Below are 18,275 nucleotides of genomic sequence, written 5' to 3'. Positions count from 1 at the left end.
GTGCTGGGGTGGGGTGAGGTGGGGATCCTTAGAGTCTCACAAACCTGCTGAAACACTTTGGAGTCACAGTTTCTCCTTTGATCCATGCAGTGGCGGATTAGACAATGGGCCCCTGGGCCCCGTCCAATTAGGGGGCCCGGAAAAATGGGCACCCCACCCCCAGCAGACAAGCGCTGGGGCAGGTCAGGGGAAGTCTTCGCGCCCTGCCCCTACTCCCTGGAAGCAGTGCCGGACGGAGTGGAGGAAGCCCACGTGCCCCAACCCCGCTCTGCTCCCTGGCAGGAGCACTGGGCAGGCAGGATGGGGCAGGGGAAGCCCCTGCTCCCCGACTCCGCTATGCTCCCTGGCAGAAGCTCCAGGCAGCAGGGGATGCCCCAGCACCGGGACCCCATCTGCAGCCATGAGACTAGAGGAGCTCTAGCTCCTTGCCTCAGCCTCAGGGCTGGGGAAACTGTCACTCCCTGCTGCGGCCCCAGGGAGCAAACGGGGGGCTGCAGTGTTGGGGTGCAGAATGGGGCAGGACCATGGGTAGAACAAGGGCGGGGCCGTTGGGGAAGGGAGAGAACGGTGTGAGGCCCTGAGCAGGGCTGCAGGTGGAAGGGGCAGAATAGGGATGGGACAGTGGGCAGAAGGTGTGGGGAGGGGTCCCCCACTGGCTCCGGCCCAGGCCCCCCGGAACCTTAATCTGCCTCTAGATTCCTGTGCAACTCACTTGGGACCCCAGATCTGGTGAAGAATTCATTCACTAGAACCCCTGCTACCGTCACAGCCTCTGGATTGCATATCGGATAAGCCTCAGGCCATTTTGTGAAGTATCCGTAGCTACCAGTAAATACTGATTGCCAGCGTCTGTGTCAGGCAGAGGCCCCAGCACACGGACAGCAATGCACTCCCTTGGTGCTCGAGACACTGCTGCAAAGGGCCCTCCCTGTGTTAGGGGCGGCTGCTGTAAGACTTGCGGACTGATAGACCCACCCCATTTGTGAGCCTAATGATGAGAAATTGGATAAAAGTATATACAATATTCTAAACACATGTAACAGGAAATGATGATGGCGAAAAGGTACAAAAAAGGGAGAGAGAAAGACACATTAGCCCAAATGAAAAGGTCTCCTGCTAGAGATTCATAGATTCCAAGGCCAGAAGGGACCATTGTGATCATCTAATCTGACCCCTTCTGACAGGTAGAGGGCTGGGTTTACCAGTGGTGTCACCTAGTGGTTAGGTCACTGGGCCTCCACTCCCCACACACCTCATCCTCAACAACAACTCTTGCTGACATACCCTCCAATTGGGTCACCAATTCATGCCCCTTTCTGGAGTAACAGAGTTCAAAAAATATACAGAGTCCCAAGGCCCTACCTGTGATAAGGATGTAAGTCCACCTCCTGACCCCTATAAGTGGCTCACCCTTGCCTCGGGGCTTTGAATGTCTCTACTCTCTCCTTACTTCTGAGAGGGCTGCTTCCGAGGGCATACACCTCCCTTCCCTGCAACAAGGACCTGGGCCCTCTCTCTTCAATGGGCTCCAACCCAGGGCCCTATGAGAGGCAACAGTATCAAGGACCCTGGAGCACCTAAAGGGTGCCTCCTTTGGCCACTTCCTACCATTCGCCTCCCCCAAAAGACTCAAAGTTTAACATAAGAGAGGAGAAATCCAGCTGGGCTCAGCTGGTAGCCTCTTCCTGAGAGCGAAGGCTTCTGCAGTTCCCCCATTCGGGAGCTCTCAGTGTACGGGGAGACTTTGGCAAACCAGTAAAGTGCCTAAAACCACTATGGCTTATTGCTAAAAGCAGCCAGGTCAGCAGGCTGTAAATTAGCCAAGTCAGCAGGCTTAGCTTAACCAAGGCAGGAGGGGTGCCACAGAAAGGGCAGCTTGACCCCGCCTTCTTCCTGATACGAATTGTGTTGAAGTGGCTGATACATGCATTTTCGAAGAGCAGGATGTGCCCCAGGAATGTCTATTGGGGCCTCAAGGCTGCAAACTCTGGAAAAACCCACACCTGGTTAATCGATAATCAGAAGGAACCTCTTGCTTGACTATTGAAACTGCTTACTTAACAAGTTTGCTTTAAGGGACATATCATTCGATTACTAATGTATAAATAAGGGGAAAAAGTTTGAGGTCAGGGGGACTCTTCAGGACTGGACTCGCCCTCTGGATGCATCTTGTGTTCCCCAGCGGCAGACGGGCTGCCGCTGTGCCACTCGAGAGCCACACTCAGCTTTGGTAATTATCAAGGGTTGGGGGTGTTTTACTAACCTCTTGCGGACGTGTGTATAGGTGCTTGAGACTAAGTAAAGTTTAGCTTTAAGTGAAAGCACTCTTGTGTTGTCCTGTTTGTGCCAGCCATCGACTGGTCGGACGGCCGTGTCTCCCCTGATTTATTTCCTGACACCACCTCACGCAGAGTAAAAGTTACCAAGAGGTTTAGGTTGAAAGAACCCCGGGTAACATAAGGATAGGTCTGTCCACTTCTGAGCTGTCTGGCTCCTTTTTATGCTCCTCCTCCAGCAGGAGCAGATTGTACAGGTGGTGGGGGCAGAGTCACCTGTGCCCAGAACTTCTCCTTAACTCCTTCAGTTCCAGTGTGGAACTATATACCCCATCAGACCACTGTGTAACACAGGCCATAGAATCCTCCCAAAATAATTCCTACCACAGATCTTTTAGAAAAACATCCAACATTGATTTTAAAATTACCAAATTCTTGCGAGCAACTTAAAGAAGTATGGGCTGGATGAATGGACTATAAGGTGAATAGAAAGCTGGCTAGATTGTCTGGCTCAACAGGTAGTGATCAATGGCTCCATGTCTAGTTGGCAGCCAGTATCAAGCGGAGTGCCCCAAGGGTCGGTCCTGGGGCCGGTTTTGTTCAATATCTTCATTAATGATCTGGAGGATGGCGTGGATTGCACCCTCAGTAAGTTTGCAGATGACAATATACTGGGAGGAGAGGTATATATGCTGGAGGGCAGGGATAGGATACAGAGGGACTAGACAATTTAGAGGATTGGGCCAAAAGAAATCTGATGAGGTTCAACAAAAACAAGTGCAGAATCATAGAATCATAGAATTGGAAGGGACCTCTGGAGGTCATCTAGTCCAACCCCCTGCCCAGAGCAGGACCAATCCCAACTAAATCATCCCAGCCAGGGCTTTGTCAAGCCTGACCGTAAAAACTTCTAAGGAAGGGGATTCCACCACCTCCCTAAGTAACGCATTCCAGTCCTGCACTTAGGATGGAAGAATCCCATGCACTGCTACAGATAGGGACCAAATTGCTAGGCAGCAGTTCTGCAGAAAAGGACCTAGGGGTTACAGTGGATGAGAAGCTGGATATGAGTCAACAGTATGCCCTTGTTGCCAAGAAGGCTAACGGCATTTTGGGTTGAATAAGAAGGGGCACTTCCAGCAGATCGAGGGACGTGATCATTCCCCTCTATTTGGCGTTGGTGAGGCCTCATCTGGAGTATTGTGTCCAGTTTTGGGCCCCACACCACAAGAAGTATGTGGATAAATTGGAAAGAGTCCAGTGGAGGGCAACAAAAATGATTAGGGGGCTGGAGCACATGACTTATGAGGAGAGGCTGAGGGAACTGGGATTATTTGGTCTGCAGAAGAGAAGAATGAGGGGGGATTTGATAGCTGAGGGGGGATTTGCTTTCAACTACCTGAAAGGGGGTTCCAAAGAGGATGGATCTCAACTGTTCTCAGTGGTACCAGATGACAGAAGGAGTGATGGTCTCAAGTTGCAGAGGGGGAGGTTTAGGTTGGATATTAGGAAAACCTTTTTCACGAGGAGGGTGGTGAAACACTGGAATGGGTTACCTAGGGAGGTGGTGGAATCTCCATCCTTAGAAGTCTTTAAGGTCAGGCTAGACAAAGCCCTGGCTGGGATGATTTAATTGGGGATTGGTCCTGCTTTGAGCAGGGGGTTGGACTAGATGACCTCCTGAGGTCCCTTCCAACCCTGATATTCTTTGATTCTATGATTCAGTGATGGAGAATCCACCACCACCTTGGTAAATTGTTCCAATGGTTAATTAGGCTCACCGTTAAAAAGTTATGCCTTATTTCCAGTCTGAATATGTCGAGCTTCAACTTCCAGCCATTGGATTGTGTTAGACCTTCCTCTGCTATACTGAAGACCCCATAATTCAATATTGGTTCCCCATGTAGGTATTTATCGACTCTAATCAAGTCACCCCTTAACCTTCTCTTTGTTAAGCTAAATAGACAGAGCTCTATGAGCTTATCACTATAAAGGCATGTTCTCTAATCCTTTAATCATTCTCATGGCTCTTCTCTGAACCCTTTTCCATTTATCAACATATGGACATCAGAACCGGACACAGTATTTTAGCAGTGATTGCACCAGAGCCAAATCCACAGGTAAAATAACCTCTCTGCTCCTACTCAAGATTCCCCTGTTTACGTATCCTAGGTTCTAATTAGGAAATTTGGCCATAGTGTCACACTGAGAGCTCATGTTCAACTGATTATCCACCAGGACCCACAAATCTTTTTCCGAGAAACATTGTTTTCCAGGATAGAGTCTCCCATCCTGTAAGTACAGCTTACCTTCTTTGTTCCTAGTAGTATACATTTGTGTGACAGGGTGCTGGCTAGGAAACCCTGAGCCAGCCCTCTGTCATTCCAGCTCCAGCCAGGAAAGGGGAATTGGAGCTGGCTGAGTAAGCCCAGCTCTAAGTGGCAAATTGGGAACAGCTGCCGGCCTCGTTAGCCAGAGACTACATAAAGGCTGTCAGGAAGGAAGCTGTGGGGAGGAAAGGGAGGAGCTAGAGGCTACTCTTCCCTGCTGGCTGCAGAAGCTAGCAGTCCCTGAGGCTATGAGTCTGATGCTGTTGGTAGCTATGAGTTGGTGGGAACTTGTACTGTAAATAAATAGCACTGGTGATTGCACCAAAGCAGAGGTCTCTGGCTGGTTATCAGAAGTGACAGAAGACAAAGGGGCCTGCCTGTGCCCTGTTACATGTGGGGGCTTGTCCAGGATCCTGAGCCAATGGATGTGGTTGGTGTCCTGAAGATGGAGGAGACACTGCAATGGCTTGTCAAACAGCAGGAGCAGATGCAGAAGGCCCTGCAAAGCTTCCAGCAGCCCCACCAGGCTGAGAGACAATCCTTGCTAACCTGGCAGGCAGAACAACAAAAAAGCCTACAGGACTTTATAAGAGAGCGGGCCAGCATGAAGCAGCAACTCCCAATGAATGGTGAGTTCTGCGGTAGGGGATGGCACCTGGCTGCTGGGCTTGGGACTCTGTAAAATGGGCCCTGCAGATGACCCAGATGCCTTCCTTGGAATGTTTGAGTGTGTAACCATGGGTGCTGGATGGGATAGGACAACCTGGGCCCTATGGCTGGCTCCCTACCTAGCAGGAGAAGCTCAAGTGGCCTATATGGGCTTGAGTGAAAAACAGGTTTGGCATTATGAGATAGTGAGGGCAGCCATTCTAGACCAGGTAGGCCTGTTGGCAGAGAAATACAGCCAAAAGTTCTGGTCAGCCCAATGGACAGGGGCTGTGCGGCCTGGAGCATTCTCCCAGAGACTGATGGACTGGGCCACCCACTGGCTAAGGCCTGAGATGCAAAGGGTGGAGGAAATAATGGACTCCCTAGTCCTAGAACAATTGCTACAGGGCCTCCCCGAGAATATCCAAGTCTGGATCAGGAAATATCAGCCAAGTACGGTCGATGCAGCAGTCAAGCTAACTGAGGAGTACACAGAGGCAGACGTTCCCTGAAGGGAGGGCTGACCCTATAAAGACAGAGAGTTGGGGAAGAAGCTTAGGGAACCCCTTCAAAGAGGAAGGAGGAACTCTGAGGAGCTCTCAGTAGAGCCGGCGTGATTGTTTTCTGGCAGTGCGGGCGGCCAGGACACAAAAAGGGGGACTGCCCAGATATGGAATGTGGATGAGACAAATGTTTTGGCTGGACGAATGCTGGAGGGTGGACAAGGGGGCAGAGGCTGACCACGGTCCTGGTGAGGGTGGGAAGGAAACCCCAAAGGGTCCTGATGGATACAGCTTCAGCCTGCTCGCTCGTCCAGAGGGGGATGATAAAACTGCACTGGGTGGCCGCATGGATGGCCCTGGAGTGTATCCAGGGGACTGGAGATACTTCCCAGTGGCCCAGGTGCCCCTAGAAATGCAGGGCAACTTTAAATGGAAGCGGGTTGGTGTAGTAAAGGGGTTACTGTACCATATTGTGTTGGGTATGGTTTGGGGCCCTCCCCCCCAGAGGAAAAAGGAAAGGTTCCCCAAAGAAGGGGGAGGGGACCCCTAGACTGAGAAGCCCCAGGGAGGAGGAGGAGCAGGAGCAAAGTCCTCGGGGTAATGAACATGAGAACCCTAGACAACAGAGCCCAGCTAGAGTAGACAGAGGGGAAGGATGTGCGGGGGAGATGGCCAGCCCAAGCCCCTGAGAGGGAGAAAAGGGGCAACTGGAGCTCCCCACAACACAGCTCTCCGAAGAAGTGGGGACCCCGCTTTGTGGCTGGGGAGAACCCGAGGCCCAGGATGTCCAGCAGGAGGTTGGGATTGGCCTCGACCTCCTACCAAAAGAAATGGGGATAAAAGAGAAGGGACACCTGTGGGGGTGTGGTTGGTATGAGGACCTGTGGGTGGCGGCAGAGCTATGGGAATACCCACCCCCCGACCAGTGTACTTTTTGCAGGTGCAGGATGAAGGAATCTCCCGTAGAGGACGCCGTGATTGTCTGAAAGAGGAGGAGATACTTCCCCGGACCAAAGCCACTGGAAGGGGGCAGAGAGGCTAAGGAAGGACGAACCTGGCAAATAGGGAACTGCTGCCAGCCTCGTTAGCCAGGAGCTACATAAAGGCTGGCAGGAAAGAAGCCAGGGAGAGGAAAGGGAGGAGCCAGGGAGTTAGAGGCCACTCTCCCCTGATGGCTGCAGAAGTAGCAGGCTCTGAGCCTGACTATGTCTGTAGCTAAAAGGTGTTGGGAACCTGTACAGCAAATAAAGAGCACGGATGATTGCAGCAAAACAGAAGTCTCTGGCTGGTTTGTGGGTACAGAAGAGGCAGAAAACAAAGGGGCCCATCTGCTCCCTGTTACAATTTGCATATAGCTGTATTAAAACTCATTGTTTGCTTGAGCCCAGTTTACCAACCGATCCAGATCGCTATGAAGCAGTGACCTATCCTCTTCATTATTTCTTTACCACCCTCAGAGCCACTCAAAGACTGTGTTCTAAGCATGTTTGTTAAATAAGAGGAGCGTGGGACTAGAAATTATGGTCTAAAGTTGGGCCTAACTGGCAAACAAAATAATGAAGAGCTAGGCTATTCTGTCCATCACTGACTTTTGGGGTCCTTAAAAAAAACTTTGGGGGTAGAAACAGCAGCTGGCTGGTTGGAAGATGCGGGGACAGGAAGGAGTGAACTTCACCATCAGGGCTGCCATCTCCACCCTCTACTCGGACTACAGGATCCACTGTGACACCATTGGACCTTTACCATCCTTATCCAAAGAGCAGGACCCAGAGGACATCTCCACTTCTACTGTTTACCCCCTTCTCCTTCTAGTTCCTAGCTGTAGCCTGGCCAGCTCAGATTGATGGCTGGTTCCAAACTACATGTCAAGGGATTCTACTGTATTGTACTCTATTCTGTTCTGTACAGGTTCTTCTATCCCACTCCTCATATTCATATCTGAGTGCCTTCCAGTAGTGAAATAAGTAATGTGACCATACATCTGGCATGTGTTTGATCTCTCATTCTGTCCTGAGGGGGAGAAGCATGTGCAGCAGAGTGCCTTGCTTTGGTATTTGGTTGTTTGTTTGTTTTTTAAATAAATATCCATGTAACTATGTGTTTAAGATAGAGAAAGCAAGGTCAAAGAAATGCACTTGCCCTTGGAGCAGTCCGTGGTGAGGTTTGCGATGGTCCTTACCTCCTGAGGGAGTTCATTTACCACCTGAGACCAGCCTCCCAGAAAGTTCTGTCCACTGCACGCACATTTTTCCTTATTGTAGAGAGTTCCATTGTGCCAGAGGAGCAAAGCTGTTTGACCATAGTCTTCATCCCAGAGCTAGAGGCTCCTTTACATGTTCTATGCCCTGGGGCCAAGCTATGGAACAGCTTGAAGAGAAGGACTGAGATCTTGAACTTGATTCAATATTCTGTGGAGAGAGCAGAGGGCAGGTGTGATGTGCTTACAGTAGCCCATGTTGCTGAGGAGATGCACTGCAGCATTCTGTACTGATTGGCATTTCCTAAGTGCTGAAGGTTTCATGCCCAGGTATATCACATTGCTGTAATCCAGCTGAGAGGTGATGGGAGTAAGGATAATAGACCTGGGGGGTGCAGGTGGTGTTCTCTCCGATCCTTCCAGTCAAGGGTAAGGACCCAGGCAGAGGTGGTAGATGTGGTATATCTTGACTTTAGTAAGGCTTTTGATACTGTCTCAAATAACTTTCTGATAAATAAACTAGGGAAATATAACCTAGATGGAGCTACTATAAAGTGAATGCATAACTAGTTGGAAAACTGTTCCCAGAGAGTATTTATCAGTGGTTCACAGTCAAGCTGGAAGAGCCTATTGAGTGGGGTCCTGCAGGGATCAGTTCTGGGTCTGGTTCTATTCATATATCTTCATCAGTTATTTGGATATTGTCATAGAGAGTACACTCATAAAGTTTGCAAAAGATACCAAAATGAAAGGGGTTGCCAGTGCTTTGAAGGATAGGATAAAATTCAAAATGATCTGGACAAACTGGAGAAATGGTCTGAATGAAATAGAATTAAATTCAATAAGTACTCCACTTTGGAAGGAACAATCAGATGAACACACACAAAATGGGAAGTGACTGCCTAGGCAGGAGTACTGCGGAAAGGGATCTGGGGGTCATAGTGAACCACCAGCTAAATATGAGTCAACAGTGTAACATAGTTCACAAAAAGTAAACATCATTCTGGGATGTATTAGCAGGAGTGTTGTAAGCAAGACACAAGAATTGATTCTTCTGCTCTTCTCCGCACTGATTAGGCCTCAACTCAAGTATTGTGTCCAGTTCTGGGTGCCACATTTCAGGAAAGATGTGGACAAGTTGGAGAAAGTCCAGAGAAGAGCAATAAAAATGATGAAAGGTCTAGAAAACATGACCTATGAGGGTAGATTGAAAAAAAATGGGGTTGTTTAGTCTGGAGAAGAGAAGACTGAGAGGGGACATAATAACAGTTTTCAAGTACCTAAAAGGTTGTTACCAGGAGGAGGCAGAAAAAATGTTCTTCTTAACTTATGAGGGTAGGAGGTGAAGCAATGGGCTTAAATAGCAGCAAGGCAGGTTTAGGTTGGATATTAGGAAAAAACTTGTTAACTGTCAGGTTGGTTAAGCAGTGGAATAAAATGCCTACGGAGATTATGGAAACTCCATCATAAGAGATTTTTAATAGTCGGTTAGACAAACCCCTGTCAGGAATGGTCTAGATAATACGTAGTCCTGCCTTGAGTGCAGGGGACTGGACTAGATGACCTCTCAAGGACCCGTCCAGTCCTACGATTCTTAGACTCTTTGAAAGCTTGAACGACTGAGGCCAGGTGATTGTCTGCCAGGATGGGACGAAGTCTCCTAGACAATGGTAAAGCAAATATGGGGTGGGGAAGCAACCCTCCCACTCTCCCAGCAGCTTTTAGGTGTATGTGTAATGCTTGTTCAAGGTATATGGCATGAATTTTCACACAGGGGCAGAAAGCAAGCCCACCCCACCCTCACACAGCAATGGTAGCTCCTGTGGGTGGGCCTTGCTCTCCCTCCAGGCATTGCAACATGGAGCACAGGGTCACATGGTGCTGTGAACCCATTCACCATATCATAAGGCCAACCACACATATTTGGCCTGGCTGTCCCTCTGTCATGATAGGGGGAAGGCCAGGCGAAATCTGAATAGCACCGTGACTCTGTGCACCAAGCCACAACGCCAGAAGTCGGAAGCCAGACTCCCCCCTGCATGGGCCGGAGCCGCTGCTGCTGGGGGAGTGCAGGTGATCTCACTCTCCAGCCTACGACCAGTGACTCATCTCCCTCCTTGTTCCAAAACCTGGCTCTGCCACTGCTCCTAGTTGATTGGAGATGACAGCATTACTTACAGATGCTGCTATGTGAGAGCTTAGCATTAACAAGAAATCTATGAGTGCTCCTGTCATAAACATACAGCTAAGGGGCACATACAATCCCTCCTGAACAGCTGTACTAAATTCTTACCTGTAAGGGGTTAAGAAGCTCAAATAACCTTGTTGGCACCTGACCAAAAGGACCAATAAGGTAAGAAGATACTTTCAAATTGTGCGGGGAGGGGGGTTGTTTGTGCTCTCTTTGTTGTTCCCTCTCTAAACGGAGAGAGAGACCAGGCAGGAAAAAACATCTCCTGAAAACATACCTGAAATGAGTATCTAAGATTACAAACATGGTAAGCAAGGGCAAGGAAATGTGTTAGATTATCTTTTGTTTTAGCTTGTGAATTTTCCCTATTCTAAGAGGGAGTTTTATTCCTTTTTTTTTTTGTAACTTTGAAGCTGAGCCTAGAGGGGAATCCTCTGTGTTTTAAATCTTTTTATTACCCTGTAAAGTTACCTTCCATCCTGATTTTGCAAGTGTGATTCTCTACTTTTTTATAAATAAAATTATTCTTCAAAGAACCTGATTGAGTGGTCTGTGCTCACATTGTAACCAATTGGTTGGTATATTATTCTCAAGCCTTCCCAGGAAAGGAGGTGAAGGGGTTTGGGGGAATATTTTGGGGGAATAGGGCCTCTAAGTCACCCTTTTCCTGAATTTTTGTAAATCACTTGGTGGTGGCAGTAATACCATCCAAAGACAAGGAAAGGAATTGTACCTTGGGGAACTTTTAACCTAAGCTGGTAGAACATAAGTTTGGGGGTCTTCCAAGCGGGTCCCCACATCTGTACCCCAGAGTTCAGAGTGGGGAGGGAACCCTGACAGCTCCTAAACTACAGATTGAACCGACCAATTGTGGTGTGAACCTTCAACCAAAGGAGGCTTCACCATGACTTCAAACTCTTCAAAATGAAGTCCTCTGCTCACCAAGGTCATCTCTGTCTTGCTTGAGTTCAGCATGCAAAGGATAGCTAGAGCTGTGTGGCATTTGCATGTTGGTGGCTCTTTAGCCCATTTCATTTGACCAGTTCACTTAAAGGCTTCAGGTGGATGTTCAAAAGGACCGAGAGAGAACTGATCCCGTCAGGGATTCCACAAGTGAGGAGTCAAGGGGTGGAGGTGTCATTTCTCATTACTACTCATTGGATGTATATATATCTATATCTATATCTATATCTGTAATGTGTTGGGAAGTTATGTTAACTATATATATGTTCTGCTTTTCCTACAATTCTGTTCACCCATATCAATATCCCCCCACACTTGGTATGAGTACTCAAAATATGAGATGAGAGAATATAGGGAGGTACTAAGGACAAAGCTGGCACAAACTAGTTGGTTAAACTTAACCTTTATGTAACATGTAAAAAGTTTTGTAACTTGTAAAAATCAGACTATAAACACTATGAGCTGAAGTGCATATGCTTGAATTACAAGCTCTGGGTAAGATGAAAATGCTGCGAGATAAGAATTGATTCCTGGACGGAGGATATGTACGTCTCCTTTTTGTACTGTACTGTTTTGTCTTTAGACAATACATTTGGCTGAGTTCAGCTATTTGCATTTTTAAGAACAAACCGTGAGTGTAGTCTAACAATCGGCTACACCTTTTAGTCAATACTCTCAAACCATTTTAGCACATTACCTTGGTCCCCTGCCACCTCATCATGGCAAAAGAATAGTATCTCATGGTCAATAGTACAGGATGCTGCAGAGAAGTCCAGAAGGATGAGAATGGATGTCTGTCCTCTATCCATTGACAGCAGGAGATCACCCACCAGTGCCACTAAGAACAGTTTCAGACCTGTGTCCTGGACTGAATCCAGTTTGAAGCTAGCATTCCAGACCTGGCATAATTAGATGAGCTTGTCATTGGCCTTTGGCTAGCTTCTCTATGAGTTTGCTCAGGAAGGGAAGGTCCTCTCCACTGAATGTGACATTGGCTAGGTTGGTCAGGAGTGGCACCAGTTATTCTTGACTTTCACAAGCCAGGAAGGGCCTGGGTTGAGATTCCTTTAGGATATGCAGAACTTCTTGATGAGTGAATGTGTTGAACTCTGGGAGTGCAGGTGGGCTGCTGGTTGGTGGGAGGAGGTGGAGCGGATCCAGGCTTCCTGAAGGTCTGAGAAGGCTTCCTGAAGGTGCGTAATCATTTTAGCACAGTTGGATTTCTGGTTTTAGAACAATAGGATGATAGTTCTTGGCAGTGTTCAGTTCTGGTGCAAGTTGCAAGCAACCAGGAGTGATGAAACAATTTACCACCCTGGATAGCTCCTAGGGGAAAGATTGGCAGCCTCAATGGAGGCTAATAGGAAGTTTCTCATGGTCTGTAATGTCTGGTTTGTCTACACTTTGAGCTGGGAGTGTGATTCCCTGGGCTTGAGGAGACAGACCAGCGCTCACTCTGATTGAGCTAGTGTGCTAAAAATAGAGTGTAGCCATGGCAGCGCAAACCGAAGGAGGGGACATTCACCCTGAGTACATACCTATCCAAGGCCATAGGCACACATCTCAGGGCAGCTCACATTTGAGATAGCACAGGTCTGTCTCCTTGAGCTGGGAACTACACCCCCAGCATAAAGTGCAGACATCCTCCATTACAGCCTCAGCATAGGCTTGTAGGAATTCATTATGTTTCATCCTGTCTGCACCTGCCTTCATTTTCTGCCAGTGGTGCTTGAGTTTCCACCCCCTCTTCATTTGGAGAAGGGTGTCATGGTGTGTGGGCAATGGGGGCCAACAGGTCAATGGTCTAGGCTAGCGTAGAATGATGATGATTCACCAAATCCTTGATAGCTTGTCCTGTGGGTTGTGTTCTGTTGTTATCTAGCAAGCTTTGGAACTTGTTAGAATCTGTGATTCCTTGTGGTTGAATCAGGACCACTGGTCTTTCTTGTTGCCTAGGCCCAGGAAGGTCTCTGACCATTGCCCTAATATGGTGATGGTCTGTCCAAGGCATTGGCTGTGCTCTGATGTCCTTTATCTTGATATCTAGGCCTAAGAGGAAGTCCAGTGTGCGACCAGCTGTGTGGGCTGGACCAGAGATGACCTGTAAAACTACTAGGGAGGCAAAGGAGGAGATGAGTTCTGGGGCATCCATGGCCTCGTTAATATGCATTTTGAAGTTTCCTAGGATGAAAAATCTGGGGTATTTCACCACCACTGCTGACAAGATATCAATGAGTTCCTTTATCAACCCTTTAGTCTGTTTCAGAGGGGTAGCTGTGTTAGTCTGTTTCAGCAAAAACAATGAGGAGTCCCGTGGCACCTTAAAGACAAACACATTTATTTGGGCATTAGCTTTCATGGGCTGGAACCCACTTTGTCAGATCCTTTAGTCTGTGGTTGTCTGTAAATGAGCATAAAATCTGTTAACTTTGACTCTGGTTTCTACTGCCATGTGAATGAATTTGAATAACGTTGTCTTACCTGAGGCACCTCTCTGGGATTTGATATATGTAGAGACAATGAGTGCAGGGCCACCGGCCTTTCTGTCCTGCCTGGGGCTGTGATGTATGGCGTGTCTGGGGAGGCTGAGGTGGGCTAGAACAAGACCTGTTCCAGCCCAGTCTCAGTGAGGCAGGATACACTGAGTGCTTCATCACTGATAAGGTCATGTAGTGTTCGTTAGTGGCAGATCATGCATTGATCAGCATCAGCTTTAGTTTCTGATGCACTGTGCTTGTACCAGATCTGGAAAACTTAGTCTCTTTTCTGGGGGTAAACTCTTCAGCACCACAAGAGGGCTGCTATAACTGCCTCCCTCACCAACTCTTCATCTTCCTAGCCACTCATTTGGGCTGAGATGTTGAACTGAACCAAAGGAGCCTTCTGGGGGGTCCCCCCCCACACACACACCAAAGATAGTACTTTGTCCCATCTCGACAGTACAAATCTACCTCTCCCATCTGGGCTATTGTGGGTTACAAATGATGTTATAACTATCTAGTCTTAGCCAAAGTTCTCTGTCCCAATTCCACTCCCAGGTGGCTGATTTCCTCAGTGTTCTGTGACTCTTTGACTTTCTTCTTTGAATGATTTTTCAGCTCCTTAAGTCCTTGCTGCAGCTTGTCTCCCTTACCAAGTACCAAGCTGGACAGAGCTTTCCTGGTCTCCCAGTTTTTGTGGAAAACTTTCTGATTCATGACAGTCAGGTTGTGGGTCACCTCATCAATTCGCCTTGGCAACCCAGAGGTAGTTGTATAAAGGGGATTCAAGTTCTGCTCGGAACGCTTTGTAACTGCTTTCCCAACCAAGATTCTCTCCGTCCTTTCTGGGAAGCTTTGAGATGTTGCTCTATTCTGTAACAATATGGCTTTTCTGTAGCCATGTTGGAACGCCTGAACCAAAGCCGCCTTCTGCAGCCAGACTGAAGTAGCAGCAGCCATTAGCTGTCGGCCTGGAGTCACATACGCACATTCCATCTAAAATGTGTTAAAAGTGTCACGCCAGGCTGTGAGGGGGGGACTTTGCCCTGATAGCTCCTCACTGTTACCAGATAAAGAAACAGATCTCAAGATGGGTAAAGAAAACTTAAGTAACACCATTCTGTCTGGCAAGAAACTGCTTATCCATAGAGAATGTTGTGGAATCCTCATTGTATGATCATTGTCATTACACTTTCCTATTGTTTGACTGTGTGATCTCTATCTGGTTTGTAACTGTTTTTGTCTGCTGTACAATTACTTTTGTTAGGTGTAAATCAATTAAGGTGGTGGGGTATGATTGGTTAGGTAATTTTTTTATGACTGGTTAGTAAAATTATACTAAAATAATTGGTTAAGATATAGCTAGGCGAGACTCAAGTTTCATTATATAAACTGCGGTCCAAGAAGGAGATAAAGAGAGGAAGAAGATCGGAAGTAAAAAAAGCAGAAGGAAGGAAGAAAAAGGCTGAAGAAGACCAAAGGAGACAAGGAACCCCAAGGAGAACTCACCTCCAAGACCCAGCCTAAGATAACAGCTGCCAGGACTCTCCTGCACAACCATGACGTGCAGCCGCTAAGATCCAGAGACTGACCTTGCCTGGCCAACAGGGGAAGCTTGCCTGCCTATACCAGGATTGGTGAGCATGACACTGTGTGCTTAGTATGTGTATTCTGTTTGTTTGGGAATTGTCAATAAATAGAGGATAAGGATATTACTGTGTGAGGGTCTTTCAGTGGCTAAAGATCCTGCCAACCTGCAGGAAGATGCGCCCTGAGCCCTAGGAATTGGATAAGGGTGGGTGTATAAATTAACAGGGTTGCACCTTAAGCCCTAGGAATTGGGTAAAGGTGTGTGTGTCCCTACAGTGTGGAAGAGTTAGAGAAATTTGTGCAGGTAACAATTCCTTCTGTGAAGTCTGGCACATTTGTTTTTGGTCTTGTTTTAATTTATTTTATTAAGCCTCCCGCTCTCCAGTTTTAGGTCTTTCTTTAGGTTTTATTTTAATTCCTTTTGTAAAGCTCTTATTTTAGGTTCTTTTGGACATCTGTAACTTTTGTCAGTATAAAGAAAAGGAGTACTTGTGGCACCTTAGAGACTAACCAATTTATTTGAGCATGAGCTTTCGTGAGCTACAGCTCACTTCATCGGATGCATATTGTGGAAATTGCAGAAGACATTATCTCTCATTTCTTCCATCTTGATTCAACAGGAATACCAGCTCACAATTTCTCTCCTTGAAAACTGGCTCTCACTCCTGACATCAATGTTACTTCTTTTTAGCCCAGCCATAGTCAATATTCGAGACCTTGTTTTTTGGGAAAAACTTTTGTACATGCTAGGGATGGTAACAAGACCCATCACAGTCACAGAGATGCCCTTGGGACTGTCACCTGATGTGCTGAAATTACCTCTGAGCCTGTTTTCCCTGCCAGCTTGTGACTCCAGAGCCCTGCCTTGTTGAGCCAGACATGCTAGCCTCCTGGAACACAGACCCAGGGTCTGGGCCACACCCCCAAAGCTGCAGACTTTAAGTGAAAACACCTCAGCAGGTTACCTGCCTCCAGCACCCAGACACCCAGACATGGTCACATGTCACTGTAAGACCATGTGGGAGTAGGAAAAGAAAAAGAGGGTTTAAGTACAGCCATTTAAGTGTCAGAGACAGAGCAACTGTTAAGCTAAGTCTTAGCCTAATATTGCGAGACCTGTAGAAGCAGGGCTCATGTCAGAAGCAAGTGGGAAAGCAGCAGAACAGAGTCAGTGTGACTAGCCTTGAAATAACGATGTTTTGAGAAGAGTAGTGAAAAATACTGGAATGGACAGGAAATAACATAAAATAAGATATAGATGTTTTTAAATAATACATGCCACTAAAGAGTATAAATGCTTGTGTGTTATTGTTTGTATTTCAAAGAAACTGAGGCAGAGATGCTCTGTGTCAGCTGTATTTTTCCCTTGCAATTGCTCAAATAAAACTGTCTCTGACTTGTTGCTGACAACCTAAGAGTGAAGACTGTCTCCATTCTTCCTGCTTTGGCCCACAGGTACACAGGAAAGCTTGCAGGTAAATAAACCATTTACAACCAGTTGTCCTAGTCAATGGGAGCCTTCAAGATTCTAAACCACCACTAATGGCCCACGCTTTGCATCATTACAATAGGACCTCAGAGTTATACTTCATATTTCTAGCTTCAGATACAAGAATGATACATGCATACAAATAGGGGGAATATATTCAGTAGGTTATAACCTTTGTTATGATACCTTACAAGAGACCTTTTGCAGAAAGCATATTCCAGTTCCATTATATTTACACTTATAAGCATATTTCCATAAAACGCATGGAGTGCAACATCGCAGGCACCATCTTTGTACAGCACAGTGGGGTCCTGGTCTATAACTAGGACTTTCTAGGCACTCTGGTAAAACAAATAATAGCTGCCTAATTTGAACCCATTACTCTTCAGCCTAGGGTGCCCCACTTTCTCTAGGGTATATTATTTCTAGTGTATTCCCCTTTCGTAAACTAAGTTACTTGACAGTTTAAAAACATGACAAATCAACTCCAAATAAACAACCGTATGGACCTGCAGTATGGTGAATGTATAGAGATTAAGAATGTCAGAGCCGGCTGTTCCCCTTTCTCTTATAGAGAGATCAGGAGTGTCTTTTTTCCCTTCACACCTCCTAGCTCTGGGACTTACATAAGGGATATGGCGAGTTGGAAAACTTAATACCAGATTTGTTTGTTTTCCAACATTGCAGTTGGGGCATTTAACTCTCCCAGTTAGGAAGGGTGCATTGATCATCAAGCCACAATTGTAACTCGATATTAAATATGTTCGTCTGGTGACTATCACTTACAGCGGACGTGTAGCCTGGAGCCGAGACTATCATGCACATTTACTGCCAAGATCAGTTCAAGAAAGTGTCAGTTACCCCCAAACAATATTATAAATCAGTCTCTGCTATACCTTTTAATCATCACCTATGTGTATTCTCATCCCCCCGTAGAAATGGGGATCAAAGAGTTTTTGGTATATCTAGATCCCAAAGAGAGAAAAATCATTGTCCCTTGTAAGGCAGGAACATGTTCAGTGACAAGCCTCACTGAGAGAGGGGTTTTTTTCTGACATTGTAGCCAAGTTTGAACCATCCCCCCTTCCTCACCCCCTGCAATGCTTTACCTCTCCCCTTCCGGCTCTGCTCACAGGACATATTGTATCTCCTACAGCTGAAAATCCTTCTGCCTTCTACAACAGCCTTCCAGGCTGCTGCTGCTGCTGCTTTACCCAGATGGTTGGGAGCTCGTCTGCTTTCTTCAGCTTACAAAACAGTCTCAGATGCTCTCGCACAAAGTGCTGGAGTGGCAAAGGGACGAGAGCAAAGCAAAGAATGAGTTCAGTCCCCTTCTGTGTGTGTGCAGGCGTGCGTCCAAATGGGTCAGTAAGGCCAAGGGAAGAACAACCTCGGAGAGTTTGACAGGAACTGAGTTTGTGGAGATCAGCTTGTCACAAAGAGCAGTGAGAGGAACACGTGAAAAACATCAAAATGAAACTAAAGCCCCTAGAGGCTAAGACAAGCAGCTCAGCCACAAATACAGCCATAGTGCAACTGCACGTGAGTCAGGAGAGCCAGTTACAACTCTGCTGTGGGCATGTCTGATTGCAGTGTTTGCAATGTGCA

Source organism: Natator depressus, chromosome 2 (assembly GCF_965152275.1).
Source record: "Natator depressus isolate rNatDep1 chromosome 2, rNatDep2.hap1, whole genome shotgun sequence".
NCBI lineage: Eukaryota > Metazoa > Chordata > Testudines > Cheloniidae > Natator > Natator depressus.
The sequence above is the reverse complement of the archived record's forward strand: the minus strand, read 5'-3'. Positions refer to the sequence as shown.